Source organism: Melopsittacus undulatus, chromosome 6, assembly GCF_012275295.1.
Source record: "Melopsittacus undulatus isolate bMelUnd1 chromosome 6, bMelUnd1.mat.Z, whole genome shotgun sequence".
Classification (NCBI taxonomy): domain Eukaryota; kingdom Metazoa; phylum Chordata; class Aves; order Psittaciformes; family Psittaculidae; genus Melopsittacus; species Melopsittacus undulatus.
In genome coordinates this window covers 10968950-10987376 of record NC_047532.1, presented here as the reverse complement: position 1 = coordinate 10987376, position 18427 = coordinate 10968950, and the positions used below count along the sequence as shown (strand labels likewise).

Here is an 18427-nt window from a genome sequence, read left to right as displayed (position 1 = left end):
TATTGTCACAAAGGAAAGAATATATAGCATAATATATATATGACAGTAAATATATACTTATTCATAAAACCCACACCCAGACCTGATTTCTGATGTCTGGCTGAAAGGAACCTGCAAATGAATATACAGAGTATCAGTGAGGTTAGTGGGGTTTTCTCTACAGCTATCATGGGAGCACACCTATAACATTATATACAGCTGTGTGAAAGTTAATACTGGAACAGCTCTCAACAAATTAGGGTGAAATCTTAGAGGAGAAACATCAAAATCAATTCTGTGGTTTGTTTTTATTTGGGGAAAATGAAAACATGGTGAAGTTAAGAGGGGTGATCTTTTGTGTGCACATACATACATATGATTTATGTTACTGGCAGGGAAAGGGGTATTATTTAGAGCAATGCAAAGGAAGAGATGGCTCTAAGCAGGAAGAGAGAAATGCAGACAAGGAATCCTCAGCTACATTTCAGAAGCAGTTTCCGAAGAGTAAAATCTGTTGGACTGAATAACCTCAAGAGGGAGGGGATGAAGCTACATTGCTTGCGATGTTTAAGTTGGACTGGGCAGAACTACCTGGGAATGTGTTTCTGGCAGCAAGTCCTCCTTGGCAGTGGATTGGATGTACTTCCAGCACCTTGGGAAGTCAATGAGAGCCTTTCAGCTTACTCTGGATCAGACCTGTGGTGAGTGAAGATGTCGCTTCTGTTTCTGTCATCTCAGGTTTAAATGTCTCTGCAGACTTTCAGGTTTCCCAGGCTGGAGGAAGGGATGAGTGGTGGGACCTATTTGCCATCATTCTTTAATTATCTCAGGCTGCTGCCTCTAAGTGCTGCCTTAGAGAGTAGTTTTTTAATATGCTGTTAACAGAGATTCTCCTTTTGAGATGGGAAAGTCGCTTTTTTCCCCTCCTGTAAAACATGGCAGGAGGTTGGAACTGAATGATCTTAAGGTCCTTTAACCCAAACTGTTCTGTGATTCTGTATTTTTAACTGACATCTATTTCATCAATATTAAAATTGCAAGTTATTTTGGGTTTTTTTTCTCTGTTTCTTACCTTAATGCAAAGTCCCTGTAACGTAACCCTTAATGGTGGACTTGAAAGAACCCCAAATGTAGATTTGGTTGATAATGTGTAATGCAAATACAATTAGTATCATCTGCTTACTTATTTGTTTGTGTCACTGAGGGGAAAAAGGTCTGCAGAAAATGCATACCACGTTCAGGTCACAGAAAAGAACTATGATATATTCTTAGCTTTGTTACCTCAGATCATGTATCTGGGCCTGGGATATGGAGCTGTTGGAGCGAGTGCCCAGGAGGCCACAGAGATGCTGGGAAGGCTGGAGCAGCTCTGCTCTGGAGCCAGGCTGAGAGAGCTGGGCTGGGGCAGCCTGGACAACAGAAGGCTCCTGAAGGGGAGACCTGAGAACAGCTCCAGTGCCTAAAGGGGCTGCAGGAAAGCTGGAGAGGGGCTTGGGACAAGGGCCTGTAGGGACAGGCCAAGGGGAATGGCTTGAAGCTGCCAGAACAGGGGAGACTGAGCTGAGCTCTTAGGCAGAAGCTCTTCCCTGTGAGGGTGCTGAGGCGCTGGCACAGGGTGCCCAGAGAAGCTGTGGCTGCCCCATCCCTGGCAGTGTTGAAGGCCAGGTTGGACACAGGGGCTTGGAGCAAGCTGCTCCAGTGGAAGGGGTCCCTGCCTGTGGCAGCGGTTGGATCTGGAGGAGCCTTAAGGTCCCTTCCCACCTAAGCCATTTCATGATTCTGTGATTTCTATGAACTGTTCTTAATCGTTAAATTCCAGAGCAAAGAAAGTACGGTATTTTTAGTTTCACAAATTTAAGTAACACAGTATGAGCCCCTGATAGTGCTAAGTCTCTGTGGGGAAGAACTGTGGCATATTGTATTTTTCCTCCCTGTGTTTCCCTGCCATATGTAGTTAATAGAATAATAGTTGGTCATATGCCTGTGCCTCAATGCAGCTACCACACGGGAGGAGGGAAGTTGCAGGGTTCTTGCTTTCCTCAGTTGCTTTATCTCAGCAAATCTGTTGCTGAAACAATGGAACAAGTTCTTCACAGATATGTGACTCCCTGATGCTGGCACGTGGCTGCCCTCCTGCTGCTCAGTTTATTGGCAGAAAAACCCATTTCTTAGGTATTTAAAGCTTTTCCTCTTTGAAATCAGCTTTTGTTGAAGTTTATGGAAGTCTTTAGTATGAAAGCACTTTTATTTCCATGAACAAAAGTGACTTCAATCTATAAACCCATATTTGTGTTGCTGGAATTGCTTGGAAAAATAGCAACTGATTTTTTTGGGTTCTGGTGCTTTCTTTGTCATCCTCTGAGCTTTGGCGCCGTTGATGCTTCACTACATCTTTCTGTGGTAAGTGGGAAGACACTTCTTCAGTCAGTGCACAGCATGCTGCAGCTGCACAGAAATGGAGACAGCCTGAACTCTTCTTCTTGCCTTGCCCAAAATCCGCAGGGCAGATTTGTGGCCACCAGTTTGGATCCTCTCCTGAAGGCAAATTCTTTCCCACAGACATTTAAGCCTTTCTAAATGTATTTTTCCATTGGAAAGACACATTTGGGCGTTAAACATGTGCTTAGAGTGTCATCTTAACTGAGTATAAAGGAAAGAAAGAAAGTATTTTAACTGGGCACAGCAGACTCATTTCTTCTCTCCCTCCAGGGAGCATCCTCCTCGGATACACATACCCGGCCTGGCATTTTGCTTCAGGGAGGCAAAATCCCTGCACGGACCATGCATCCATGCACTGGGATGCCAAAGTTTGACTAAAGTGAGGAGTTGTTCAGAGTTTCAGCCTAGAAAGGAAGTGTTCAGAGGTTGATCTCTTTCTGTGCAGGTATTTGTTCACTGACAGTACAAGGAGGGATGAAGAGGGTTAGTAATAATCCATTGTATTAAATACTATTCTGAAGTGAACCTGTGCTGCTCTTCAAAGCACTGTGAAGTGATTCCTGTATTGATTTTTGGCTAAGATACAGTTTTTTCCTGTCCTCTGGTACTTACACAGTTCTTATCACTGTAAATACCCCAAAGCCTTCTGTCTTTGACATGATTTTCTTCATTACGTTCTTCTCCTGAGACAGGCAAAACCTGCTTTCCCATTGTATAGGAAGTGGAGACATAGGCTAAATAACTTTGGGCTAACACCGGACAAAGAGATCATCATCCAAGACTCAGACCTCGAGCTCTCCTTGCTCAGACAGGTCCTGTCACCTCCAGGCCACTCACAGGGAGCCTGGAGGGTGGCAGAAGCCTCAGGGCATGTGTACTTCTTGTGGCATAGAAGTTGTTACTGATCACACTGGTATCAGAGTCATGGTGTCATGTGAGATACTGAATATTACAGTGGTTTTTACACTGGGTGTCCAACCGCTACAATCCATACAGGCTCCCAGCATCCTCATCACTGCCATTCTCCACCCAGTTCTCTACTTACAACCCCTTATAGCATACTCCTTGCAGTGTTTCATTTGTCAAAACATTTGAAGCCATGAAATACTTCTGGCATGGTGGAAGAATATAAGGCCCATAGGAACCTCTGGATTCCCAGCACCATCAGCTCCTACTTCACTACTTCTTGGTTCTGCTGGTCTGGTGCTTTAAAGTATGAAATAGCAAAAAATCATAGAATCATCACAGACTGGGTTGGAAGGGACCTTAAGGCTCATCCACCTCCAACCCTCTGCCACGGCCAGGGACACCTTCCACTGAAGGAGGTTGCTCCAATCCCCAGTGGCTGATATGGTAAAGGATCACCATAGACATGAGTTAGTGTTTATCAAATGCTGTGTGTTACATTTTTCAGTCAGCTGTGCAGTACTTAACATACAGCACAAACACCCCATTCCTCCACAGGGTGTGCTTGAAGCAGTTTTTCCATGTGCTTTGGTTAACTGTTCCTGTTTTGAGCACTTTGTGTTTTACATGTCCTGTTCTGCAGTCAAAACCCAATGGATTATTTCCTGCTACTTCTAAGCTGCTCTTACTCTGTCAACACAGAAGAGAAATCCTGCTCCTCTTTCTGTGTGACACGCTCTCTGCAGTTCATGTAGTTGCAGGTGCTGCCAGATAATGTCCTGCTTTCTGGCCACGGGACTGGGAATGTGCAGATTATCCCATAGTTTAAGAGAATTGGCCTGTACATGTTACAGAGTTTGGAACTTTATCTTGGAAAGCAGCATTACCTCTTGGCAGTGCTTCTTGGCACCAAGCAGCGTGTGTTGTCCGTGGCAGCCCAGTTGAGCAGCATGAAGAGGGTTAATGGTGATGCCACTGGAGAAGTCTCCTGGCTGGGTGGTGGGGGATTGACCTGGCCTGGCTGAAGCAGCAGAGAACTAATGGAACTTTTCTGCTCTATTCAGAGCAGGGGAGTCAAGCATCTGAACATCCCACCAAACTCTGGTTTCTATTGTACTTCTGAGGCCACCTTTCTGTAGTGCTTGGCATTAAAAGACTTGCTTGGAAGCTCCGTCCTTCTAATGCTGACTGCACGGCATTTAGTGTTGAAAAAAATGAATGTAACAGTGCTAGTCTGCTTGAAGCAGACTGTTTGTGGGGAATGAGCTTTGCTGTTTGCAACTGAGAACATTCAATGTGCTTCAGAATAGAGTATGTAAATAAATAGAGCCCATTTTCGCTTGTGTGCTGAGATAATGCTCCTGAGTTAATCTTATCTTGATTTTGCTTAGAAGTAAAGCTTCAAAGCTTGATTAGGGTGAATGTAATTTTTATCTCTCTTTAAAGCACCTATCATACTGTGGAGCTCTGTGTAAAAGGCGAGGGCAGAGGATCTGGTTTCTCCTGTCAGCTTCTCAGAGTAGTCTGAGTGCTGCTGGTCACAAGTATTTTACGTGAACATCCCAACAGAAGACAGCAAAGACTTCGATGGTAATGAAGCCCCAAGTTCATTTTCCTTTGTGTTTCCCTTTCTTATTTTTTATCAGTATACATGTTGCTTTTGAACATGTTTTTATCTTAAAAAAAAAGCACAGGAAGATTTGCCATAAATTTTCCATACATATAGAGATGAGAATGAACTGCCTCTATACTGGAAATACACTGTTGGCTGTATTGCTAAATGTATATATTGAAAGAATTTTGTACATCTGTGCCTGGATATGGACCACTGAGCACAACATGAAGGCACAGGAGCATTTGCCTGTGAGCAGGGTGAGATGACAGCCCCTCTGTAAAAATGTATATTGCATCTGGATCTACCAGTAACTCTTGACCCAGCCCAGACAACTGATTGACACAGTGAGCAGGGGGTATCTGAGCTCGAACACTTGGCAGGAACAAAACTGCCTTGTCCTGACTTTCTGTGATCCCTCAGTTGGAGTCTTTTTGAAACTCATAAGGATGGAGACCCTGTGTTGAAAGACTGTCTGGTAAGGGATTGTTGAAAAGAGGCAGGGGGAAACCAGCTCCTGAAGAATTCGGAGCCCTGTTGATTTGCTAACCCCATTGAAAAGACTTGCTGAAGCAGAACATCCCAAAAGGGTTAAGTGGACATGATAAACTATAACCCTTTCAGCTCTCGAGAAATATCTCATTTCTGCTGTGGAATGGGGAGAGCAGCGATTCTGTGCACTTCCTCATACCTAAATACTTTCCAAAGACTGATTAAGTTTCCCTGATAGCTGTTGTAAATACTCTCATTACTAAAAAGGAAAAAGCTTTCTTCTGAGGGACAAGTGCTCACTGATTAGATAGTGGTAGATATTCTTGTTTTATATAAGGAAAATGTGCTTGTGTTTGTGTGCAGCTGGCCCCAAGCAGTTCTTGTGTCTCTACTGTAGTGCAGGAGTTTGGGTTTTGTGCTGCTAACCATTGCAACTGTATAGCGTTCCCTGCTGTGAAGTGTTTAGTATGAAGTGTGGCCCTACATCCATGACAAGGCCGTATCAGTATCCTAATTTGAATCCATGTCAACAAGAGTGGTTATTTTCGGCTACAGAAAGTTTATCTTGAAGTAAGCATGATAAAAGTGCATCCTTTTTGTTGTGTCCATCATTGTCCCTCCCCAGGACAAGCTGCAATTCCTGCACTATCCTTCTCTCCTGGAACAATGTGCAGAATCTGGGCTACCTCATCCATCTGGGTTTCATTCACTGTCTTGGTGCTTATTTTACCTCCAAGCTGTTTTCCTTTATGTTCTCCTTTCCCTGTTCCAGGCTTGGCAAACTGAAGGAGTTGAATTCAGGCTTATGAGGGCTTCTCCCTCATTCTCTGCCACTAACATGTGTCTCCTGGTTTTACTGGACATCCCGAGAAGGCTGCCAGATGACATGTATGGAAATAGTGATGAGGTTAATGGGACATCAGGAGAAATATTAAAAATCCTGATTTATATTGGGACATCTGGCAAATTTTATTTCCAGAACCTCTTCTGGTCTGTGGGTAAATCCTGAAAACTCTTTAAAACCCTATGGGATGTGCTGCTACACTGTGGGATCTGCTCTGGCCTTCACAGCATCGTCCCCCCCTGCTCATGGCAGGTATGGGGTGCTGTGTACCCAGAGCCACAGCTGATTTTGCACAGAGCTTTTTGGACTTCATCTGGCATGGCACATGAGTTGATTCCCGCTGTTTTCCCCTTCCATTTCTCCAGCACTTTTAGGGTTGATTGCATTTAGTTTTCCTTTCTTACTGTAGTAAAAAGTAATAGAACATTTTAAACCATAATTTTTGGAAGGACTGACTCATTTTTTTACTTTGTTTTTTTTTGGGTTTTTTTTTTGAGCAATTTATTTCAATTTGCAATCTTACCACATATGTTAGCAGGAACAAAAGATTCCAGGAATTTTTCATGTACCAAAATGAATTTTAATTTATCAAAAGCTCCTGACATCTTGAGGCAAGCACGATGCGCTCTTTGTACTTCAGTCTCATGCTGGCTCCCAGCCATGGGGCTGTGAAGGATCGTTTTCACCCGAGGCCTCTTGTAGTTGGAGGAAATCAATCTTGTGTGATACAAAATGCCTGAGTGTTGGAGGCATGTCCATCTTCAGGAGCTTCGAACTCATTCGCTTCCTTTCAGGGACTTGGCTTGAAGGCAAAGGCTGAACTCTGTTCTTGTCCAAGAAAAATGAACAAGCCTTGTAAAGATGCTTTCTCCTCTGACTGGATGTCTATTGAGCTGACTTCTCCCTGGAGTAGGGGAGATGTGGGTGGCCTTCAGCAGAGATGAGGCTGTGGAACAATGCAGCCATTGTTTGAGCTCCTCCAGGAGGTAGCAGAGTGTTGCTTTAACATGGTGGCTCTGTTTCTGGTGGGCTGGTAAGGCTGAGGCATTGCTTTTTGTCTTGTAATTATAACAGTCTTAGCTAAGGTTTTCTCCCTTGCTAATATTAATTAATCAGGAAACATTGATGGGATAGTATTTGAGTTATTCTCTCTTCATGGCCAAGGGTAAGAATCTATAAGTGTGGAATTAGAAAGCATGTGTTTTCCAGGGAATGAATTTCAGGTGGTAGGTTTCGGATGCTCTATGTGTTATGATTAGAAAGGAGTAATAACAACAAAAAATCAAACTGCATCTTCAATCTGATAGCCCATAGCATGACTGAGGTCTCTGCAGCTGATGATACTGAGGGACCTGGGTGGTAGCCATGTCCTACTGACTAGATATCCCATTTACCACAGGGCCAGAGGAAGGATTCAGCTAATCTTTGCAGGGTGAATTGGCTCAGGCCTTCGTTAGTTACTCTCTTTTCGCCTTGATTTTATTACAACATGTTTAATCTGGGAAATGATTTAATCCAGATTTCTGCTTTCTAATTGTAATTTCTCTTTGCAGTTAACTGGGGGAGAACTGTCATGTTCTTTACTCAGGACATAAGAAGGAACCTGACTGCAGGCCCCTGTGCTGGAAGTCTTTGTTTCTTCCCAGATAATCTGCAGTTTGTTCTTTCTCCACAGCTGCTTTTGGGAAAAACTGTAGTTCCTTCAAGTCAGTATTAAAATGAGCAAATAAGAAGTCTGTTTTCTCTTTGCTGGCTTACATGGCATTTTACCTTATAAATCTTCCTTTTGAAGCATGTGGAATCTGGACCAATACCCATGTTATGCACGCATTGCACAGCTGGGAGGCTGAGAGAGGTGAAATCTGGTTGTTGCTGAAATAGATGCAAAGCTATGGTATGAAGCAGGTCTGAGATTTCACACTTCCTCTCCAAACTCTTGCTGGAATGAACTGCTGGATGCTGGGATTTGGAGGGTGTTGGCATGGGCTTTCTTGTTTGTTTGGAGTTTGGTCTTGAAGTAAGGTAAGACTGAGCAGCTGCTGCTGCTGCTGGAGTTGTTCAGAACGAGTCACAAGGGGAGAGAGATGGAAAATGCTCTTAAGTAATTGCAGTTTGATTAAGAAAAACATACACAGCATTTGGAGGTGATTCAGGGCATAGGGAATGTGTGGCCCTGCTTTGTCAGATGTGCAGGGCCTGCACCTTGCTCTGGAGTGTGTCTGCAGCTAAAGATGCTCTGTGCTTCTGCAAGGAATTCAACCCTTTCATCCCCGTTCCTGGAGCACGTGGTGTTCTGTTCAGCAAGGAGAAAAGGAAGATTTGCTTGAGGATTAGGCTGCAGGAGGGTGGGAATCAGAGCCAAGGGCTTACTGCTGGAGTCGGGATGCTTTGCTCTCCTAGGAGGCTGGCAAGATACAAACATCAGGATTGTGCTGTTTATATTACTAGCTGTGATTCCTGGTCTTCTGGAATTATTTGGAGTGTGCTTCAGCTCTGGTGTTGTTCTTCCAAACTCTGCCATGTTATGTTACTGAAGGCTGGGGAGCTGGGGTTGTTCAGCCTGGAGAAGGGAAGGCTCCTTAAGGGGGGAGACCTGAGAGCAGCTCCAGTGCCTAAAGGGGCTGCAGGAAACCTGGAGAGGGGCCTGGGACAAGGGCCTGTAGGGACAGGCCAAGGGGAATGGCTTGAACCTGCCAGAACAGGGAAGACTGAGCTGAGCTCTTAGGCAGAAGCTCTTCCCTGTGAGGGTGCTGAGGCGCTGGCACAGGGTGCCCAGAGAAGCTGTGGCTGCCCCATCCCTGGCAGTGTTCAAGGCCAGGTTGGACACAGGGGCTTGGAGCAAGCTGCTCCAGTGGAAGGTGTCCCTGCCCGTGGCAGGGGTTGGAGCTAGATGAGCTTTAAGGTCCCTTCCAACCCAAACCATTCTATGATTCTATGAATTCCACTTGATTCTATGATTGTGCCCAACTTAAATGACATGAGCACAGTAAAAAACCACCATTGCTCCCTGTTCATTTAATTCAATGCTGATGTTTATGTTCTTGCTCCTTTATCCACTATATCCATTGTTTTCTTCTGGAAAATAAATAGCAGAAGCAAAAGCTGTAGCAGGCCAGCAGTGTGACACAGCCTCCCCTGTAACAATGCAGTCACTTTAGTGAGCAGGCAAAGAGAAGTGAGTCTGCAGCTGAGTGACTTCTCAATCAAAGCAAAGCCACCAGTTACATGCAGATGGGGTCTTCAACAGTGGGTCCAACAAAAATGAGCAGGACATTCACTGGAGAAGAGATGAGGATCTGCACCTTTTGGCTAAGGGAAACCTAACAAACCTATAATTTCTGCTACCTTATTTCTACCATTTAAGTGGGGGGAAGCCCCTTGCAAGGGTGCCACATAGAGCAGAGCTGAGGTCATGCTGGAGACATCGCCTCTCCCCTGCATTCAGCTCACAGCAAGATCAGCTGTACCACAAGTAGCCGAACATCCTTGAAGACCATGAATAACAACAAATCCATAAAAGCCATTCCATCATCTAACTAATGGGTTTTCTACATGTCCCTTGCTGCTGTTTAAGGCCATAGGCAGTCCTAATCTCAATGGACAAGAACAAATATTGCCTTTCTTTTTGTGTCAGCTCCTTAACATAATGGTAGCACATTATTGAGTCTGCCCTCTCATGTCTGCATGTAATAAATTCAGTAACAACTGTTTCATTGTTCAGTTCTTGTAGTTTTACCCCCAGTCACAGAGATTGGGGTTTATGAAGATCTGCCACAATGACAGAAAGCAACAGACTGTTCTCACAAGAAACAGCCTGAGTGGTTGTTGCCTTTCTTCTCCAGTTGGCAATGCCAGACACTGCTTTCATAGAGTCCCAGACTGATTTGGTTTTGGAAGGGACCTTAAAGCTCCTCCAGTTCCAACCCCTGCCACAGGCAGGGACCCCTCCCACTGGAGCAGCTTGCTCCAAGCCCCTGTGTCCAACCTGGCCTTGAGCACTGCCAGGGATGGGGCAGCCACAGCTTCTCTGGGCACCCTGTGCCAGCGCCTCAGCACCCTCACAGGGAAGAGCTTCTGCCTAAGACCTAACCTGAATTTACCCTGTTTCAGTTTGAATCCATCACCCTTGTTCTATCACTACAGTCCCTAATGAACAGTCCCTCTCCAGCATCCTTGTATGCCCCCTTCAGATACTGGAAGGCTGCTCTGAGGTCTCCACGCAGTCTTCTCTTCTCCAGGCTGAACAGCCCCAACTTTCTTAGCCTGTCTTCATACAGGAGGTGCTCCAACCCCTGAGCATCCTTGTGGCACTTGGGTCTATTCTTTTCCTAGTCCCTGTCACTTGTATCTGTAATGCTGGTTTCATAATAATAATTCAAAGAGCTTGCATGATGATATGGCAGTTGGTAAAGCACGCTGCCCTCAATGGCAGGTAAGCCCTGGCCTCTTCTCAACACAGCAGCAGTGGAGCGATGACTTGGCAAGGCCAACAAAAGAAGTTATTGTTGAAAGCAGCACAAGCAACTTGAGGCTCCTGTCTCAAAAGCCAGTGCCCAGACTCCAGGCACATGACACAATTTACCAACATGCAGCCTGGTTTTAGCAGTTTTAATGTCAAGCATATATCATCATTAGTCTCACTCCAGCAGGCGATGGATTTTCCTCTCCTTTATTTTCTTCCTGAAAGCTGTGAGCAGCTCCAGTAATTCTGGAGAATAAATCTTATTTCATCAAAGTGAGTGCCTCCTCCAAAGCCCTGTTTATCTTTGCAGCTCTGTCTGGCCTTTAATGCTTGCAAGGAGCCAGGAGGGGCTGCATTGTGCTTCCTGGCCAGATGTACAAATAGCGATCATGAGGGCACTGGGATGAGGCACATTCCTGTCCTGCTTTTGCAGTGGTAAGATCTGTTAAGCTACAAGGACAGTCTTTGCTTGTTATATTGATACAAAACCTTATTCATTCCCAAGGATCTCCTGGAGTTGATCAGTTCTGTCAGGAGCAGAGTGCTGTGGGAAGAACCAGTAAACACATGGAATTCAAATGATGTTCCCATAAAATCAAGCCTGTGCTTAGTGATTCTCCAGGTAGTTTTTCCAATGGACTTTAACTATGAAGGTTTCAGTGACAGAAATGCTGTAGTTATCTGCATGTCCCTATAAAGATGCAAATACACAAATGATGTTAAATATCACATAGTTGGTGTTGTGTCCATTAGAAAAAGAACCTCTAGTAGTTTTGCAAGGCAGTATCTTAAAGTGGTGTTTCAAATGACAGGAACGTTGGTTTGAAGCTCTTTACTATTGCTACAGGTAGCACTGAAGCAGGTTTGCTTCCTGTCCTTTACCTTATTTTCAGTGAAAAGAAAGTGGTATGAATGATGGAATTCACAGAAGAACTTGAACATGCCTCTTGCAAAACCAAATTGAAACTTTTTCAGATGGAGAATTTTCCTTTACATTACGGAGATTTCAGTTTGTGATTTTATTCCTATCTCTTGATCAAACTGTTATTACAGATACTCGCATTTATTATTAACCATTGCATGTGGGTTGCTTGGAGGTTGTTTGCGTAAATAGGCATAACTGAACCCAGAGCTGTTATTAATCACAGACCAGCCCTGTGTAACACACATAGCTTTGTATGATCCAACAGGCACAAATCCAGTGTGTTCTGTTCAGTTGGATGGGTTTTCCTCTCTTCTGGGTTATTTCTTTTTCATTTGGACAAAAAGGAAGATGGAGAAAGTCGGTTAATGCCCAACTTTGTGTTGGTTGAGTGACTTGTAGGTGGTTTAAAGGGAACTTTAAACATTGAGGGGTTTTTATGCCAGGGAATTACCTTTTTATTGTAAACCAAGAGCTTTATCTGTATATCATTTGCACAGTGGTACAGGAATCTAATACAGGTCAGACTGAAGCACAGTGGTGAGATCTTGTTACTGATTGCAGAGGAGCGTTTTCATCAAAACAATCTACCTTGATGAATTCATGCTTTTGTGTTCACTCTTAAATAGTGTGGTAATGGAAGTGCAAGGTCATGGCAATTTAGAGGCATAGGGAAGCTAAGCTGAAATCCCGTATTACTGATGTGGTTGTCTTTTGCCATGTAGGAGATTATCTTTTGCCATGCAGGAGACATTTCATCAATGCCTACATCATTTTAATACTTCGAGTTTTCTAAGTGTGATTTTTGTTCCGGCATAGTTTTGGATATATGAACCATAATATGATTAAGAAACGAATACTGGACAATGAATGTGTGTCAGTAGGTTCACTGGAGAGCAGAGGGTGTGTGTTGCTCTCAGTGGCTGGTTGCATTGATTTAAGCACAGGAGCAGTTTAGCTTCCCAGCAGCTGCTTCTGTCTCTGTGTATTTGTGCACCTCTGTTACTGTGCAGTATGAAAACTCAGTTTGTAGGTTCCTGTGCTTGGTAAAATGATGAGCAACCACTGTTAGCATTGAGTCTAGATGCCCAAATAAATGGAGGACATGTGGTTTATATGGGTAAACCCCCCCTAATTCTTTGCAAGTCAGAGAGGTAATGGAACAGTTACCCATCAAGAAACAATAATGTGTCTAAACTTACTAGTCTGATTCTTAGGGTGCTGTTCCAACAAAGATGACACCAAAGACCTGTGGAGAAGATGGCTTGAGCTGCTCTCTGCTGGTCCCAGCTCAAGTGGTGGCACCCAAAAGAAGCTTGGAATAGCACTTTCCATTTTAACAATCCGTCTTGCTGTTAAAGCAGAGAGGACTGCAGGCTCAGACCTCACACGTTTGAAGTGATGAAGTGGTATAAGCAGTCTGCTGATTGGGGGATGTAGTTGGTGATACTTAAAATCCTTTTCGCTTCTGGTTTTGTGAGCTCTAAGATATGGGATGGGGGAATCGCAATTCTTTTGAAATTCATGGCAAAGCTGTTGATTTCAGCAGAGCTGGAATTAAGTTCAAGGTTTCCAGTCTAGATGTCTTTTTTCCTTCTGCTGTAGTGGTTTTAAATACTAATGGCATTCATTGCAGCTGTTGTCCTGCTCTGTGAGTGATCACTTTCTACCCTGATCCTCCCCTACTTTCAGATCCAGGAATCCCAGTTATTGACTTCCCTTGAATTCCTTTCAGATTGAGGAGAAAAACATTTGGAGGTGTTGGAAGAAGTTTTGGATCTTTAAATCTTTCTGTCTTTTTTAATTCTCTTTAAAACCAGAGTTAATCTTCCCTGACTCCCAGTGCAGTGTCTGCCCAGCAGCACAGATTTCCTTCTGTAAGGACTGGCATTAACATCACCTTCTCCACCATTAGCATCAAGGTGGTTGTGCAGATGGAGTAACTCAAGGTGGACTCCCTGAATTTCCCTGCCACTGAACCCAAGGAGATGCCTCCCTGTGAACGTGCTGGCTGTGCAGACAGAGCTCTGGCCTTATCCAGGTCAGATTGAAGCATAGGAATGGGTTTTCCTGAGTTTGTGAGAGTCTCTTGGGCACAACAACTTCATAAATATCTGACCTGACCTGAGGGAGTTTATTGTAGCTTCGAGTGCCTTTAACTCAGTGACTCAGGAGACACCAAACCAACCAACTGTTGATGCTTTTAATTTAGCCTCTCTGAATCCTATCAGCATCTGAATGCAGCCAGAGGGGCTGCCTGCCTCTTCCCTTGACAGGTTATTTCATTGTGGTCAGTCCTGGCTAGTTAGGATTTACGAGGTGTTGGTTGTGCTCATGAATGCGTTGGGACTGCTGTTCTGCTCTTGGCCTGAGTTTGTCCAGATGTATCAATATTTGGCTTTAGATGATATAAAATAAATGGTCAAGATTAACTGGCTGTGACGGTCTCTTTTAACGCCGAAGCAGAACCATTTTTCACATGGGGAGATGTCTTGAAAACAAATCCTGAGGTTTGCAAAAGGGTCATAGCAGCCCATGCACAAGTGGCTTCCCATTAACCTTTGGTGTGGCTGTTGTATGGTGAGAAGACCACAGGGAATCCTCTTATGATGCTCTGATAGAGGCTTCAGATAACATAATGATGACCTAAGTGTGAAAGCATAGGGTGAAGTTCAGCTCTTAGGCTGCTGTAATGGGAGATGAGCTGGGGAATGGTTTTCTGGTGAAAATGAGAAAGCTGCGGTGGGGTTTTTATTTAGTTAACACTGATCTCCAAAGGCTGAAGTTATCCTGAGCTCCTCATAGCCTGCTCCCCTGTTGCTGTTGTTACTTAGGGTAATGTCACTGTTATATGCAAGAGACTTCTGAATAGGGAAGTGCCAAGGTTCTTGCATTACAAAACCATGAAGCTGATGGCTGTTAATGGCAATAGAAGAGCCCATTTCCTCTTTGTAGCCCTCAGGGCCATGGGTGTGAGCAGCACAGCAAAAATGTCTCTTTCAGAGCCTCTAACTGTTACAGAGATAAAAGCTGTAGGAAGTCTCTGACAATGGAGGATGTGCCGATTCACACCAGCTGGGTGTGAACGCCAATTCCCTGCTAAAGATCTGTTCTTCAGTGTGTATTTGCTTGTGGAGCCAGGGTAGTTTGCTTGATTTTTGTCTGGATGGTTGATCACTTCCTAGTTCTTGGGTTCAGAACACAGCCACACGTCTTGGAGGCTGGACCAAAGACAGCAGCTTGTCTCTGGTGGTGATGGCCAGTAGAGGACACTGGTAACAGTCACAAACACAGGGCAGGAGGTGGATCTTCCCAGCTTCAGGCAGGGATCTGGTTGAGCTGGAAGTGGGTTATTAGTATTGTTATATGCTACAGCACGAGTATAGAATGGAGAGACGTAATAAACCTGTTGTAGCAGTGAGTGTACAAAAGGGCAAACAGTTTAGTTTGAGGAACAGCAAGTGAGCTTTATGATACATTAGTTTGTGCATTTTAAATAATTCCAACGAGGTAGGAAGGATTTTCTGCATATGGCATTAAACGGGCCAGGCTGGTTTCCAAAGGCAATGTTCCACTGTGCTGGAAACAAGGTGATGTAAGTGTGACTTAGCCAGGCTGGGCTATAATAAGCCCTGACTTGTGTTATACTTCACTTGCAAGTAAATTGGCTACTCCAGGACTGGAAACAGTTGGAATTTCAGAGCAGGCTGTTTCCATAGGATAAAGTCTTTGCTATTTCTCAATTATTTTATTTTTCTAAGCTGGGGAAAGCTGTGTGTATGTAATACCTGCAGAGCTGGCTTTTTGTGTAGAGCCAATCTGATAGCGATAGACCAACAAATGCAGCAAGAGGAACGCTTTATTTTCTTGGGCAAATATATAATCTTTCATACAGATTTAATGTGTGCTTCCAGTAGGATGGAGGCAAAGACCAAACACTTGTTTTGTCTCTGTCAACACCCATAAACCAGCCTAAACCCTTAAACTGCAGGAGAAAAAGTACTTTTCTGTGCATATCTTATTCTGGAATCTGAGGCTGGTGTAGTTACAGGCAAAGAGTTTCCTTCTAAAGTGGAATTCATAGAAACATAGAATGATTTGGGTTGGAAGGGACCTTAAAGCTTCTCCACCTCCAACCCCTGCCACAGGCAGGGACCCCTTCCACTGGAGCAGCTTGCTCCAAGCCCCTGTGTCCAACCTGGCCTTGAGCATTGCCAGGGATGGGGCAGCCACAGCTTCTCTGGGCACCCTGTGCCAGTGCCTCAGCACCCTCACAGGGAAGAGCTTCTTCCATATATCTAACCTTAACTTTCCCTGTCCTGTCCCTACAGTCCCTAATGAAGAGCCCCACTCCACATCCTTGTAACCCCCTGCAGACACTGGAAATTGCTCTGAGATCTCCACAGAGCTTCTCTTCTCCAGGCTGAACAGCCCCAGCTTTCTTAGCTAACTCCACCTTTTTAATGAGAAAATCTTCCTGTGATCTTTCCTTGTGTAAGCTTATGCTGCATTGCCCACGCCCTTGGTGTGCTGTTGTATTGCCGGGGCAGTCAGGGTTATTTTATTCCTTGCTTTCAAGAAAACTGTTGCCTGAGTTACTAAAGGTACAACCGTAGTGAGAAGATGCAGATTTCATTTGAAGCTGATTACTTTAATTTGGAAAATATTTGTCTAAGCTTTCATTTGGTTTGTGAACTCATTATATAGAAGTGACAGTAGTTAAATTAGAAAACACAGTTTGTATTTATGAAAAGCTTTCACATGCTGTCTTTTGGGAAAGCTGAAGAATTCAAGAAGGAACACAATGTTTCCCACAAACCATACAACTCCCAAAGTTACAGAGTCTCTCAGCAGCTGGACTAAAAAGGGGTTTAATGCAAGTTATGTGTTTAATTAGGGAAGGGAGCTTTGGCAGCTCTTCTGACTTATAGTTCATTTTAAAGCCTTCCAAAAGAAAGAGGGGGTGGGGATAAAAAAAAATCAATCCAATTTGGTGTAATTGTCATCTATAAATTAAGAACTCATTTTTTTCCACTTCACAAGGATATCTCCTCTGGCCCCTCCTGATGGATTGCACAGGGCAATTGCTTCCAAATGAGGAACGTGGGGCTGGAATTCAGCAGTGAGTTCTCATGGTCTCCCAGAAGGCCCTGTACTGCCCCATCCTGCTGCAGATCACATCCCCCATTGCAGACCTTTGCCTCCATGGTTCCTCCCACAAGACACTTGCCCAGCCCAGAGAGAAGGGTTCCTTCCCAAAGCTCAAACCCTCTTGAGACTGGGCTGTGGGTAAGAAAAGATCTTGCAGGAGATTCCTGCTTGGAGTGTCCATCCCATGTGTTCCACAGGAGGCAAGGCCAGGATCTTCTAAGCTGTCACTGGGGCATTCTCCATGGCTCTCTCTTCCCTTTTCATAGAAGCATAGAATGGTTGGAAGGGATCTTAAAGCTCATCTTCAGGCTGGTGAATCATCTTGGGTAATAGAAATTTATCCCTTTTCTACCAGTTCTGAGTAGAAGGTTAGTATGGCATGCTCTAAATAAATTATTTTAAACCAGAGAAATGGAATGCAAGAGTATGGATTGTCTGCCAGTTCCCTCTGTTAGCCTTAAACTCTTGGTAACAAATCAGAAAGAGAATTGTTGCTTCAAGCTGACTGAAATGTCTTTAATGTCTTCATGGGGAGATCCAGGTTGGATGGGGCTCGGAGTAACCTGGTCTAGTGGAAGATGTCCCTGCCCATGGCAGGAGGTTAGAAGTGGTTGAGCTTTAATGACCCTTCCAACCCAAACCATTCCATGATTCTATATATGCAGTGGATTTGAGCTCTGGGATTATTACATGTCAAGCTGGACTTAAAAAATGCTTGTATTTGTATACGTGTCTGTTCACAGCCCTGATTTTCAGGATATAGAGTTGAATGCAGCTAAAGATGGATGATTCTTATGCTTTTTAATCTAAAATAGGGAAGTGGAGGGGGTTGCAGGGGTCAGCAGCCTCATCATTAGCTTCCTTTGAAGCACCACCACATGTCACCAGGCTGCAGGGCACTGTTGCTGCCTCGCTGTCTCCTCCTTGCCCTCAAGAAGCCCAAATGTTCAAGTGGTGGAGTTCACTGGATCTGCAGGGAAATTCTTCATGTCTGGTCTGGATGTCTAACTGAATTTGGTATGTATCTTGTGGGCTGGGGCAAGTGCTGGAAGCTATTAGAAGGCTGAACAAAAAGCTCTATTCAAGGACTATCGCCTTCCTGTCGGGGTAATCCAAGTATCAAACACGTCAAAACATGGGGTAGGAGCCTGTGGCTGCCACAGATGAGGACTTTTAAAGGTGTTTAGAACATCCACTCACTTGAAAATGCTGCTTCCACACTATGATTAATCTGAAGCATGCAACAAAGCAGCCCAATGGAACAGACACATTGAAATCCAATTACATCAAATGGAGCACTTTTAATAAAGCAGACTTGCAAGCTGGTAAAAATTTTCTCTTGTCACTCAAAGTCAGGAGAGGAAAACATTTCTCTTTCCCTTGCAATAGCTGTATTTATTATATCTGACCTGTTTAACATTGCTGGTTTTACTTAAGAACTAGAAAGAAACAAATGCTTTTCATTGTTTGATGCCTTTTTTGTAGCATGAGATTGTGTTAGCAAGAAAAAGAAGGTAGAAATGGTTTCCAAAACACAGCCCAGAATAATCAAACATTGCTTTTAAAATAAGAAATAAAAATGTGGCTGGTTAATCCTAATGGTTTGAATCTATTATAAAT

At 44.0% G+C, this 18427-nt stretch overlaps 1 protein-coding gene across 3 annotated transcripts in view; it reads left to right on the top strand.

Moving 5' to 3' along the window:
• Positions 1-18427, top strand: part of ROR1 (receptor tyrosine kinase like orphan receptor 1) — a 180945-nt gene that overhangs the window by 28953 nt on the left and 133565 nt on the right. Inside the window, exon 1 of one of the 3 annotated variants that reach the window (XM_031050823.2) lies at positions 17158-17175. The exons of the other annotated variants lie outside the window; for them this stretch is intronic. The gene's annotated coding sequence lies outside the window, so the exon portion shown is untranslated. Of the gene's footprint in view, positions 1-17157; positions 17176-18427 lie in introns of those variants that run through there. 3 annotated transcript variants of the gene reach the window in all.